The following is a 14,258-nucleotide window of genomic DNA, read 5'->3' on the forward strand; positions in this document are numbered from 1 at the left end:
AAAGCCTAACTGAAAACTTTATGAACTTGAAGAACAGAAAAAAGTTCGAAAACATAATAATGCCTGCCTAAAACCTAAAAATAAAAACTCTAAATGCCGAAAATCCGAAAGTGCAGGCGCAAAAACGCGTTGCCTGAAATTCTCTTTGAAGCTTTTGCTAACCTTTGAAAACAGGATAAAACAGTCAGTAGGATATCGAGGCTTCTTTCTTCTACGGACATGCATGTTTTCTAGCCGATCGTGCTGGTGTTTCACACGTTGCCTTTGTGTGATTTTGCGTTTCTACGGCGAGCCACCCATGACCTTCAGAGGTGCACACTGGCACCATTGTTACTCGTGACCTATATACAAATTAGTCTTCTGTAATATAGAGAATTAATAAAGCGAATTAGGCGAGTTGGTAAACGTTATACATGACGAAAACCGCTCAAACGACGACGACGGAGTGAAGACAACAAGCACGACAGGACGAAGCTGTTCACGAAGTTTGTTAGTAAGATTAACAGGAAGAAACCAGCGTAGCCGACACTGATTACATCAACAAACACCTACTTATCTATTAGGCACTACACAATATTTGGAGCTGAAACGGTTCACACACCGCTGTTCATTTTAGCTCTCAAAAAACAAACCTCTTTATCTGACAGAGCTACCGACGGCGCACTGTCAGCTGTATATAAATTGTTGTATTTTTTACCGGTGTACGATGTTTTGATTTTATACCCTTGCGGCTTCAATAATATACAGAATGTGTGATTTCTAATTTCTGAGAAAATGGTAATAATGCCCAGTGAAGTTCAAAAATTTTACAAAAAGAGGATATATTTTTAATGAAGTGACGAATGCGAATTGTGTTAAATTGCCACGTTTGACGCAGAATCCGCTAAGTTAAAAAAGAAAATTGTTGAGTTTTTCTCCGCATCCAATCAAAGGACGGTGAGCTTTTCTCCGCATCTGCCGGTTTTGCGGTGAGCTTTTCTCCGGTGAGCTTATCTCCGGTGAGCTTTTCTCCGGTGAGCTTTTCTCTGGTGAGCTTTTCTCCGCCGCCCGGTAAATTGGCACAAAAGGACGCATAGACTGATTATTTGACCTGACAACTCGTCTCTTGGAAGTAAATCATGTCTGGCGCTTCAGAATTCTTAGTTTATAAGAACTGCAGGAGATTCCCCCTCTTGCGACGGAATCCGCGACAGTTATATTACTATATGACGTACGGAATGTTTTTAGCACTAATCCTGGCCATCATTAGTAGGGCGGCTATAAGGCTTCGCTACTTTAACTAGTTTTACACTGGGCCTCTTATGGGCATTTTCGAGGGCCGTAATTCTGGCATTATCATTGTCGGCAAAGTGTGTGATCATGGTTTTAAAGGGTCTAAGTATTACCTCGAATTTGAGTTCAATGACCCTGGTGATTTTTTCTATGACAGTGTTGAACAAAATACTGGACAAAAATATTTAAGTTACTAAATACCTGCTTTATCAGGTATTTAAAATACTACTCAAATTACTTTCACTGTAAAGTATCTTGAGTGGGATACTAATAATTAGAAATGTAATTCGATTACTTGTGAACATGTTTTCGCATTGCGTAATTTAAATTGACGTCAGTGAGAACAACAATTATACAGTTGCGCAAATCTGGTCTAGCAGAATGGTTTATTTCCGCAAACAAACACAAAACAGATAAAAAAATCGTAAAGCTATTTTATGGAGTCTAACTATAATCAGCATAATATTTTCAGGAATGACAAATGATAAGGCGGCGAATAACTGAAATAACTAGACGTTTAATGGTGCGAACCTGTGCCCAAAACAAAATAGAGAAAGGCTAGCTTCGCAGGCGTCGATATCGGCGAAACAGCAGGATCGAGCGCTGTGACAAGACAGACACCAAATCAAAAAAAGAAAAAAATTCGCTTGCTTTTTGTATGTTTATACAGCCTTGATGATTGTACGCCTCAACGAGTGACCGGTCGCTTAGCTTTAGATGAGAAACTTAGCCAGTGCAGTCCAACCACTAACCTGGGAAAATTAACGTGCAATATGCAGTAGTGATTACACGAACGCGTGCCGGTGCGAAAGTCATCCAGATCGAAAGAGGCGAGGGCGGTGGGTATCGAACCAGGGAGGTTCCCAGCGCAAGCTTTCGCTATCGCCACGCGGAGCACCTTTCGTACCCGCGTGGGTTTCTGGAACATTCGGCGTAGAACGTTCCTGGCGTAGAATATTCGTAACTCGATCACACGACAAGGTTCTCGAACTTACGAGAATGTCAAGTTGAAGGAATAAATAAAAGAGGAGTCCGCTCCCTGGAATCAAACCCGGAGGCTCCGTGCGAGAGCCAGACGAGGTAATCGTTCGGCCTTGTGCTCGCTCGGCGACGCGCGTCGCAATATCACTGATACATGTTACAAAACATTTCTGGAACAGAAATAAAGAGGTCGCTTTAGCTATAGCGACATTACTGAATATTACGTCCTGCGGCACATCATGGACGCATCGTTTAACTGGAATTCGTATTTCCTCTATGGAGTGTTCACTATGACCGAACTTGGGATACGAATATGAGTGAATGGATAACAAAAAAAACCCGCATAAAAGTCATCGGCAGTGGTCGCACCTTCTTTAAGTTGGTTGCGTTCAGAAAGACACTCAGCGTTGGAGGGCGCCTTGTTGGGAATTTGAGAGGTCATCCAGCTCTTAGTTCGTTTCCCGTTCTGTACTCCGCTTATCAATGTTCGCTTACAGACATTCTTCGCGAGAGCAATAAGTGACGAACTGACGACAAAAAGAAAATAAACAAAAAAGAAATCACTTGTGGAAATGGAGCGTGCTGGTTAGGTGACGGTGTTTGTGGAGAATAACATAGAGGAAGAAAACCGGACGAGACGTTTCACCGGTTTTCTTCCTCTATGCGATTTTCGGCAAACACGTTAACAAAAGGAACCTAGACGTTTTTCCATAGGCGATAAGTATAAAACAAGCAAAACAAAAATGTTTTTTTCTTCAGTTCACGTCTCTTTTGTTTTATTTGTTACTATTTGAATCTCAAATCTGCATTGTTGTCGTAGGTTTTTCCCCGGACTGCGTCGCCGCCTCAGTGTGGCATCCAATCCTAACTTCCGTAAAATGACCCCCTTTGTTTGAGAATTTGTTTTGAGGAAACTCTAGGAAAAAAAAGTGCCTTTGGGAAGGCGAGGAGAAAAACCTTCATTATACGAATTTGGGCTGAAATATGAATCACAATCGGCAAAAAGGAGTTTTTTTTCTCTTATGAGCTCAACTAAAGGGGTTCCCAACCATAGTCACCTCAGCTAATCGGAGCTAGCAACAGGATCTGGTTGCTCGAAAGAATGTTCGCGTTTGCTCGTGCCATGCCCACGCAACTTCACACCGAAAAACTCGAAAAATGGTGGAATGTCAAAAATGTATTTGAGAAAATGAGCACAAGATATTCAGAAATGTATTTAAACTAGAGTATTAAATACTCTCGATCAAAGTATCTGCAGGATACCAAGATACTTCAAGAAGTATTTGAAATACAGTATATTGGCTAGAGTATTCGAGATAGACACAAATCTGATCTATGATCATGTCTTCCCACATGTTACGTTGAGAGTTGACGGCGCGGCCGGTTGTCCCTTGGGAAGGAGGACATATCGAAATCGTTGGGTTGCAGTTGTGATTGTCTGTGGGCGTTTTGGACACCACATTTTATATATTTTGATGTTCGGGGGTCAAGCATACGTCTGCGCGAAGACCGATGCGGCCGCAGGCCTCGCACACTTCGACTTTTTTCTTGTGGAGGTAGCAGCGGTACTCCTCGCCCTGTAGTAGACGTATAATAGTACTGTTGGGCCTTTAAAGACGATGATGACTGAGCCGGTGTTTCCCATATGACGAACGTGCAGGATGCGGGGATCCTTCTTGACGATGAGGCTTTACTGGTGTCTTCCGCAGTGTCATCATCCGGTATATTTTGTATTACACATTTGGAAGTGCTTGTTGATGGCGTTGCATAGTCTGTGGCTTCGTAGTGCGTGTCTCCAATTTAGAGTTCCCCGATTCCATTATATTTCTCAGCGTTTGCCATATTTGAAGTGCTGACTGCTATGGTATTTTTTTTCCCACGCTGGAGAGATCAGTGAAGGAAATGATATGAAATTATGTCAAAGATGGGGGACGTAAGTATAATTTTAAGAAAGTCCAAGTCAGGTAGTGTTGCCCTCAGTGAAAGACAAAACTCGATATCCGCAATGGAAAGCTTTTCCATTCCTATCCGAATCATAGCATGGACAGTCTTTCAGAAACTGAATAACTCCACGCAAGCGGACGTTTATTCTGAGGAGCGCTTTACTGGTAAAAAAAAAAGCAGCTTGTGGTTGACGGTGAGGTGCGTGAAATGAGCGTCATCTGAAAGCTTGCGATAGCGAGCCCAGCAGTCAGTGATTATTCTTGCTCCAGGGCGGACCCACTCGTCTCTTAGCCCTTGCAGGGTTTTATCGTCACGGGTCTCCACCGGAACGAGAAAACAGCACCCGCTGCCACGCTCGACACCCCCGAAAACCCACTGGCCAGGCCTTAAATCCCCACGATGGTACTTTTGCCTCGCGAACATACTCTCGTACAGGGGCGGATGCAGGAATTTCTAGAGAGGGGGGGGGGGGGGGGGGGTGAGCTGTTCGTCAGCGTACCATATGTTTAGAACCCCCCCCCCCCTTCCCCCGTTTCCACGCCCTGAATTTTTACACATGCAGAAATCAAGAGAGGGGGGGGGGGGCTAGGACATCCGGACCCCCCCCCCCCCCCTCTAAATCCGCCCCTGCTCTCACCTAGTTCTACAGTGGCGCCTTCGCCGCCAATCAAACGTGAATGCGTAGCCGGCCTTTACCACAACCTCCCGACAAAGACTCGTCCAATCAGTTATTGTCTTACTTGCGACATCAGTCTCCCGCTGAATGACGGTGCACGGTAGGTTCTGGCACCAGAGGTAGATGATTTTCATGAGTTGGGGAAGCGTCAGGTTCGACCCCTTAAAAAGGAACGGATCCGTACCGAGACCTCGCCCCGGCACTGAACCTGGACCGGCTTCTTCTTGGGCGCCTCACGAGTCATCCACACACCCCATCTCCACGAGTAGCCATATGCAGATCTAGCGCAGACTTACAGCATCATCGCACCTTCGCACTCTGGGCACGCACAAAATCCCAGGACCAGGCCCATGCCCTGAAGAAAAGTAATTGATTCAAGAGGGTCTTTGATGGCGTCATGAAGACGGCACAAGTTAAACGCCATGGCACTGCGATGCTCGCCTCTGGAAGGATAAAGCGCCGAGCGGGCTCAACAAGCAGAACCGCGAATGGTTTGTCGGTCGGAACAAACCATCGCGCGACAAAACGAACGCCAATCGTATGACGAGAACGGTTGCCACAGTCGGCATCGTTACAAAGAAGAGTACAGTCGGACCCAACAACAAAAACAAAATGAAGTAACGAAGTGAATAAAAAAAATAAAAATAAGACGAAGCCGTTCTTGGACGGTGTGTTCTTTGATGAGAGGTGTTGCTCACGATGTTCCTTGTTTGTTCTTTTTTGTTTCTTTACAAAAGAGGATGCCACGACCGTTATTGGAAGCTGATTTGTTAATTCAATAACAAACAACGCGTTGGAACGAAGGAGGGAGGGAGTCTTGGCGTCAGAATTCGACGTAGTCTAAAAAAAAAGTAAGAATGCACAATATATACCGTATGTCAAGACCGTTATACTCCGCACTCGGCGAGGCCTCATGACGCCCCCGACGACCGTTAGGTTATTTTTTTTTTTTCAATTTTTTATTGCACGATTACTTCACCGTGCCTCAGATTTTCCAGCGGCGGTCTGGTAGTTTTTAATAATTATTATTATTGTCGTTTGAAGGACACTCTTCCTATGCTGCTTCGTTCCTGACGCTATAAAAATATTATTTCTTTTTTAGATTATCGGTGCGAAAAATCCACACTGACTAGGGCCTGAGTAACGGCAACGAGATGTTGGCCGAGACTCTGCATTGCTCATGCCCTAGCCCGTGTCAACTTTTCGCGCCTACAATCTAAAAAGAAAGAATTGCATACACGCACATATCACGCGCACGCACTCAAAGTTGGCCCAGGAGTCCAGCCTCCCCAATCTGTTTTTGTAGCGCTTTTGTTTATGGTCCAGCACTTGCAGCGTTCTTCTCATGTCTTCTCGTTGGGCGCTGTATTCAGGCAGGCATACAAATGATGCTAATAACAAAGCTAAATAATTGGACTAATTAATTATTGGACTAATTGCTTCGGACTAATTGTAACCTTAACCAATCCGACCATGAACTAAACGTTTTTTTTTTTTTTTTTTTATACGTGGCGCTAACGTTTCTCGCTCATATTTCTATAGGGTCAGGAACGAAGACGAAGCAGAATGGAAGAGTGCCCTTTATTTATTAATTATTAAAAACTGCCGGCCCTCCGCTGGAAACTCTGGGGCACGGTGGAGTAGTCGTCGAGATAAAAAAATCTACAGAAACAGAATAAATAGCCTAACGGTCGTCGGCGGCGTCATGAGGCCTCGTCGAGTGCGAAGTATAGCGGTCTTGGCAGAACGGTATATATTGTGCATTCTTACTTTTCACTTAGACTACGTCGAATTCTAACGCCAAGACTCCCCCCCCCCCCCCCCCCCCCCCCCCCGTCCTTCGTTCCGACGCGTTGTTTGTCGTTGAATTAACAAATCAGCTTCAAATAAGGGTCGTCGCATCCTTTAGGGTAAAGAAACAAAAAAGAAAACCAGCAAGGAACGTCGCAAGCAACACCTCTCATCAAAGAACACGCCGGCCGATAACAACTCCCTTATTAATATTTTTTTTGTTAATTTTTATTCACTTTGTTTCTTAATTTTGTTGGATCCGACTTTTGTCTTTGTAACGATGCCGACCGTGGAATCACGCGTCATAATTCCAATAAAAAAAATATCCTGCTTATTTCGCGCCTTCGATCCCAATAAATGCCCCTGTTGCAGTCGTCTCGCGGTGCTGTTGCTTGCTCAATCGCAGTCGGCATGTCTCAGCTTCGTCGTCTTTGTGCCGCGCGGTTGATCTGGCACACAGCATTCGGCTATGGCTAGCAGACGGCGTTCGTAAAATGGCGTCAGCTGTTGCTGGCTTCACGCGGCGGTATCGTGCGTGCTTCCATTCATTCGGCGTTCGTTGCCATGGTGACGGCGAGGAAAGCAGACGAACTTCATGTTGCGGAAGAACGCTGCGGTGCAGTGATATCAGGTGCGTTCTAAGGCCCTTCCCGCGTGCTTTTCAATGGGCGGAAGGCGAACAAAAAGAGTTCGAAATAAGGACTTAATGCAGAAGGCTGCATTTCTCCAGCGCCTCATAATTTGACGACCCTTGCGCGAAAAGCATGTTTTTAGACCGGCGTTTGAAGATATTTTTTTACAACAACATTGGTCTAAAGTATCAATGTGCCGAAGGCACTGTAAAGGCTCGGGCGCGTGGGCGTCTTGAGTCGAGGTTTGAGTCCCGTTCAGCTCGTATGCTGGCTTTGACAGTGCTTTCTTTACCCCCGTCTCAGCTGAGACGCTGTTTCTAGCAAGACGGACCAGGCGTTTGCTATTGTTTTGTTCGTCCGATTTGTCCTAACCCAAAGCTCGATCGATTTAAATAAAAATATTTATAGTGATTTAAAAAAAAAAATTAATTAAATAGTGCGAAGGTCATTTCATAAATATTACATCTACACTTGCAACATCATGACGTCTTTCAACCTTTCATATAGGTTTAAGAAGTCTTAAGAATTACAATCTCGCCATTGTAATTCACACCCAGTATTTCTACGTTGATTTGAAAAAAAAAGTTTTTAAGACATACGTTATTTGTGGCACGAAAATATGTAGTTATAAATATACCCATATGGCCTCCATAATATTTACAATTTATAAATCCAACCGCTGAGCTCCCTCTTCAGCTCACCAGTGTCAAGCCCACTAATTAATTAATAGTTCAATAAATAGCTCGTTGTACGTAACAACATGAAAGTAGAACAAAACTTTATGCTTGAATCAATCAAGAATTTAAAATAAATCACGCGCACAAAACAGCTTGTCATGTAAAGACAATTACTGTCAATTACACTCGCAAAGCGCGGTGACATAACTGACACTCCACTCGCACCCAACAAGCCGAACCTTGGCAGAAAAGGACTACTCAACGCTCTGTGGTATTCGGCTTTGGACATACCGGGAGGGCGTTTTACTACAGCACACAATTACCGCCAAGAAGACAGCCATGTTTTAAAAAGAAAAATGAAATAAAAATGACTTCGAACACAGAAATAACCAATCAGAACATCTCTCACGGTCTATTGGAATAAAAAACACTTACAACTAGCGCTGTACAGGGACGTTCGGACCGATCGCAGTGGATTACACGTTGAACTCGTCGGAGATTCCTGGCACAGAGTTCGACACGGTTCAAACTCATCGAATAGTGACAAAGCGTACATTGCGTAACAAGAATACCTATCCCCGATGGTCAGGGGGACGTCTCCTCTTCACTCGCTTGGAAGAGAAGGAGGTCCGTCGTGTCTTCGGTCCGTCGAAGCTAGTGGTCCCATGCATGCCCACAACAAAGGAAGGTCACCGGTGTGTAGGCGCTGCCGAAGGAATATCCATGGCCTTGGAAATCCGCATGTTGAAGATCGCACTTGGCACTAAGACGAAATACGCTGCTGGTGATCGGAACTCTAGAACCACCGTTCTTGCCCGTTCCAGCATAAGGTAGTGTGGATGGCGAAGCCGCCAAGCCGCCTCGCCCGATAAAAACAGTCTGCTAAGCAATGAAATGCACCCAGGGAACTCAGAAACGGACACCACGGTGTCCTGGTATCCGCATGATTATCTTGCCATTCTTGTTCCTTGGAGAAAAGAGCTATTTCTGCCAGAAAAAAACAAAAAAAAACAAAAAACGAAACATGCATAAATTGCGAAGTGCATCGGCCCACTTGCAGTTCGCGGATGGGCGTGTTGGAAATTGAGGAGACCGTTTCCACCGTCTTCCAGTCGCTACCTTTTCGTGTGGCCTTGGTGCACGCGATTCCACTTTCTGTGCGCATGTGTGTGCGTATGTGCGAGTGTTTCGCGGGCTGGACTCCATCAACCCTAAGCTGAGAATATAGAAGAAGCTAAGAAGTTCGGTGAATCAATCGCAGGTCTATTTTTATTCACGTGATCACAATCCCTCTCGTAACCACACGCAGAGAGCGGTGCAGGTGATAACTGGTCCGGCTAGGATACCTTTATGTGCGGTTTGCTTAGGGTGGAGACATCTGGTCATTTTGTCTCACGCTTTTATTTTTATTTTTTGTTGAGAAGCGCGTGAAAGAACGGGTCCCTTCACGCGTTTGCGGCGCTGACTGTGCTATGGCGACATTTTGTTTTCGTCGATTTCTTTGTATTTTACCCGTGAGCGCGTGCTGTCGGCGTCGGGTACTACAAAGGGTGGCTTCGCCCTTAACAGAAGAATATTGAGGCACCCTAGGTCCGGCCGGCGTGTAGTTCTTCCTGCACTGTCATCCTAAAAATGCGCAGTGTCTTCCTCCCTCAAGGACGCTGAGTCCTCTTCGCTCGCTAAGGAGAGATACGGATAAATTAGTGACGGCGTGGGGAAGACGGGAGGGGAACTGTTCTCTCAATACCCTGTGTCGCCCTTTCCGAAGCCGTTCCGAGGCCACTGGCGCGACCCTCCCCTGCACACTTCTCTCTCTCTCTCTTAAATTATTTCGTTTGTCTCTGCTGGTATTTGCTATACGGGTTTCCAAAAATTAATGCAGTAGAGATTCCTTAGACATGATAACTCTACAGCAAGAGGACGAAAAGGGACTGACAGACACGAAGCTCCGAAATCAGCTCAGAGCCTAATGTCAAAATTAAATCGAATGAATGATAAATCAAATGCGGAAAAAAGGGGCTAGACTCTAAATCAATACCAACATCCGACTAGACAATCCGGCTAGACTCTAAATCAAGACCAACATTGTCGTCTGCTATCAGTGCCTTGGCGCCATGTAGGAGGCATTAGGGCTCTTAAGGTGCAACTCCACCGTGCATGACATTTTGGTGCTTTTTTGATGGCTTATAACTTTTTTCTATGTATCTTACAATTATAAAGTAAGTGTCAAATTAGAGAGCTGTTTTTCAACAATATCTTAATGTCTCAATATTACGATTATATTTAGTTGTTAGTCAATTATTCAACTTTTAATAGACCACAGTCTCTAATATTGAAAAAATGATTTCTCTACTGATAACGTCCCATCCTCTACGATATTTTACGTGAGCGTTCGGTTTGATGTAATAAATTAAAAAAAGTAAGCAACGAACTGTTCAGATAATGTATATTTTAAAATAAAAAATGAAGTTTAAAATGGTAATATTTATGGCGCTATAAAAACGGAATCACGTCAACTAATCAAAATAACGAGATATTAAATTAGGAAGCATCCTTCGATATTACATTTTACAGAACTTCCATATTGATATATTACACGTTAAGAATGTTATAAGACCTCAAACGTTCCCCATTGAGTTACGGCAAATTGTAGTTTCTTAAGATAAAGTACAGATGGCGACACGTGTTCAAGAACAGCTTGATGTGCATTTTCCGTCGTGTGCCGCTTGGAACGCCACGTGAAAGACAGAAAAAGTGCCAGGTGTCCGGGTCTCAGATGCCTGGATGCCCGCAGTAAGCAAGCCAGAGGTGTCAGAACAACAAGCGCGAGGCTGCGGGTGCACCACAGCTACTTTTGCGCGCTCTGCTGTGCGTCGGTACACATTAGAGCCACTCGATATGGCAGCGTAGCTGCCAGAGTAGCGCCACGCTTTTCCTTGTGCTGCCTCTCACCGCGATTGGTCACACGCGGTACCATAGCAACGAGCTGAGCTGGCTCGGTTTCCTTAGCAACCGAGTGACGACTCGTCACGTGACCTCTCAAGAGCCGTGATGTCATCGGTAAGATGGCAGCGCCCAGAGCTGGTGGATGCGAGTTTGTTCGGTACGTGGAGTCGTGATGTGCCGCAGCTTGCCGACGATATATGGTTTCTTCGTGCTCTCTGACGTAGGTATAACGTGAAGATCTGAAAGAATGATACTCTATACCCTTTTTCTGCAAGATCGCCCTGGATATTAGCACCTGTGCGACAACATCAGTAATATCGCCTTAGCGGTGCTGGGGTTTCCGGATGTGTTTGAGGATCGATAAGACATTTAGCATGCAATTTTCGCATTCTCTTAGCTTTATTTGAACGTTGGAATGTCTGAGAATCTATGCGAAATCTAAGCGTCGCATGTTGGGCCTTGGGGACTTTGTTTTTGCCCCAGGTAACCGTATGATCACAAACTTTTAGCGAGGAAGCTCCTGCCATTTTGACGTTTTGTACTAATCAACCAGGGAACCTGGGTTCAAACCCCACCCTGCCCGTTTCGATCTGGATGAGCATGGTACCGGCCTGCGGTTGTGTATCACAACTGCGTGGTGCACGTTAAAGACCTATAAGCTCCAGGGTAGCGGTTATACTGCATTGGCTAAATTGCCCATCTGCAGCGAGTGACTCGTCGCAACTTTGAAATGGCTGACCAACTACACGCTGTATAAATATTCACACAATACCCAAGTATACTAATTAACGATTTTACGATATGCGCAGCGCAAGTTCGTCTGCTTCTTTTAGTAGGGGTTGTGGTGACGTCAGAACGCCGAGCTCTGATTGGATATGAATAAAGAATAGTGGGTAGGCCTCAAGGCAGCTTACTTTTAGGTCTACCCACTATCCTTCAATCGGAGCCACTCAGATCTCGGCGTTCTGATGTCACCACAACCCCTGCAAAAAGAGGCAGACGAACTTACGCTCCATATAGCTTTTAGGATAAAATTTTCGCATTTTTCTAGCTTCCTTTGAAAGTCTGGATTTCTAAGAATCACAACGAAAGGTATACGGCACGTGTAGGGCCTAGGGAAAATTGTTTCAGCCCTGGGTCACCGAATAATCACAGCATTTTTTAGCGAGGAAGCTCCTGCGATCTTTAATCTTTTTTACTAATCGCCAATTTTACGAAATGGCAGTTCTGAAGATGTTGATATAACTTGCTTTCGTTGCAATAGCTTGCAATTGATCACAGTGTTTTTGGTTTGTTTTTCAAGTGAAAAACTGGCGTTTGCTCAAGTGACGTTTATGAAATGTCCTGCTACATAACAATGCATCAACACATACTACTAAACTTAGATGCTCAGAGGTGTGTTCGTCTTTGTAATTAACAAGTTACAGAAGTATTTATTTCTTACGAGTGTAATATTTATTTTCTGTAGCTGGGCCCGTCTTGTGCTCCTGAATGTCAGTGTGCTATGACGTTATCATCATGTGTGTATGCTTCTAAATATCCTCTTTACAATGCCTACAATGGCCAAAATGACGTCAGCCGACCCCAGATCACGCATTTAACACGAAAACTGCGTCGCTCAGATGTATGCACTCGTCAGAAATCAATTCGTCCATGGATATTTGAATTCGCGTTCCTGGCGAATGAGTGCCCTGAAAAGACTTATCATGATCACTTGCGAATGCCAAGTTCTACGGTGTGCTTAAAAAGCACGGTGAAAGCTTGGGGTCATCGCACCGGTGCCCTAGCATGTCACGACTGCGTGATTTCACAGTTCTTTTTTGAGTTGAGGATTACAGGTAAGGGAGAAGAAGTTTAAAAATAATTTCGTAGCCCCTTTAACACGGATATGTGTGCTACACCAGATAAAAATATTGACTTTTTGAATGCCGGTAAATTTCCGAACGACCATTTGGCCTGTCGGCAAAAACACCTCATATCCGGCGTCCGTCTTTTTTGATGGCGTCAAAAATTCCCTAGAGACCATGCATGCCGTCCTTCTTGGTTGAACCCCTTCGACGTCGCTCCTCACCAGTGGGTGAGAGAATCCCATCTTGAAGGGATGGTCGGGTCCTGAAGGAGTATGATGCTAAACATATACTCGTTCACTATGGGGCAGTCGAGAAGCAGTCATGTCCTGAGCCAATCGTCCCGTCGTGGCCGGTGTGATCGGATTTTGTTCTATCGGAGCGAAGTCCGAAAGTACTAGGACGGTACGTTCGTCCCACGAAGCGGCCGCCATCCCGGCGGCGCCGAAAACCACTCGCCTTGTCCGTGCACGTACGATACCATAGCATGCTCTCGTCGCCCTACAGTCCCCGGGCTGCAAATCGTCTCACTTTTCAGAAAAAAAACAGGCACCGTTCCTCCAGAGGTTCTTGCCGTACCGCGATGCCAAGCCTTTTATTCCACTTTTCAATGAACGAATGGAGATATCAACTAGAGTCCTAGACTACAAAGGTTGCCACCCGGCGTCGCTAGAAGCACGGTTACCATGACAACCTCCCAGGCCCAAAATGGAGATCACTATCAGCGCTTCTGACGTCGTACATCTAGATAATTTTGCGTCGTGTCGCTACTCCGGCAGCTACGGTGCCATATAGAGTGTCTCTAGTACACATGCCCGACGCGATCAAAATGAAATGGGCGTCATGAAATGCATTCTGCCATTTCAGATTCCGCAGCATATGCGAAAACATTTTAATGTTTTTATCACTTGCAAAAATCATTTTCGTAGTCAAACTATGCTTGTCGCAATGGTTTGACTATATTTTGTTTCAAAAACCACCTCGGTGGCTCTTAAGTGTCAATGGTATTAAAACAAAACACAAAACAATAAAACGTCTCAGCGTCTCTGAGTTAACGCGCTGGCCCATTAATCCATATTTGTCGGGTTTAAAAATCGGCCGAGGTGCCCGCAATCCGACGGATGCCAATGTGGGATTTCGGTTGCACGCCAGAAAGTATCCAGTTAGCCAAAATAAACCCACACTTTTCTTTTTTATTTGGGCGTGTTAAATGATTTTTGTCGGTTTGGCTTGTGAAACCCTAAGATCTGAATATTTGCTTTGCTTTACCTTAGTTCGAAGCGCAACCAACGCTACGGGCTGATGACGCCACTGAACCAGCGCCTGGAGCGCGAGGTCAAGCTGTTCGTTCTCTTTTTGTGCCTATGCGGTCGGGGAGCCACTAAATAAGCTAGGCTTCATAGACATCTTGGTGCTTAAACTGATGCTTGTCAGTTATCTAAATCTTTATCTGAAATCACAGGAAACGCTTTTCCGTCCTCCGCAAATGTTT

The sequence above is a fragment of the Ixodes scapularis genome, unplaced genomic scaffold (genome assembly GCF_016920785.2).
Source record: "Ixodes scapularis isolate PalLabHiFi unplaced genomic scaffold, ASM1692078v2 PGA_scaffold0__279_contigs__length_252992795, whole genome shotgun sequence".
NCBI classification, from domain to species: domain Eukaryota; kingdom Metazoa; phylum Arthropoda; class Arachnida; order Ixodida; family Ixodidae; genus Ixodes; species Ixodes scapularis.